This window comes from Penaeus monodon, chromosome 19, assembly GCF_015228065.2.
Source record: "Penaeus monodon isolate SGIC_2016 chromosome 19, NSTDA_Pmon_1, whole genome shotgun sequence".
In the NCBI taxonomy this organism is placed as follows: domain Eukaryota; kingdom Metazoa; phylum Arthropoda; class Malacostraca; order Decapoda; family Penaeidae; genus Penaeus; species Penaeus monodon.
The window spans coordinates 35,371,909-35,372,195 of NC_051404.1; positions in this window are offsets into that span (position 1 = coordinate 35,371,909).

Consider the following 287-nt stretch of genomic DNA (forward strand, 5'->3'; position numbering starts at 1 on the left):
TAAACGAAAAAAGGATTTTAAAAGGTACAGAATCCGTGTCAATGTGCCGGCCGTCTAACACACTTTCTCGGGAATTATAGGAATGATCAGTGTGATCTCGAGCAATTCGACAAGAGAAAGTATTCACATGACTAAATTAGATGTGTTGTATTTGCTGTGTATTTGTTACGCTGGTGTCCTACATTTTCATCAATCAAGGGATAAACTGATAAGTTGTTTCATGTTATCGGCTTAATTGCTGATAGGAAAGTAGCGGTTTGGATCTTTGTATGAACTGGATGTACAGT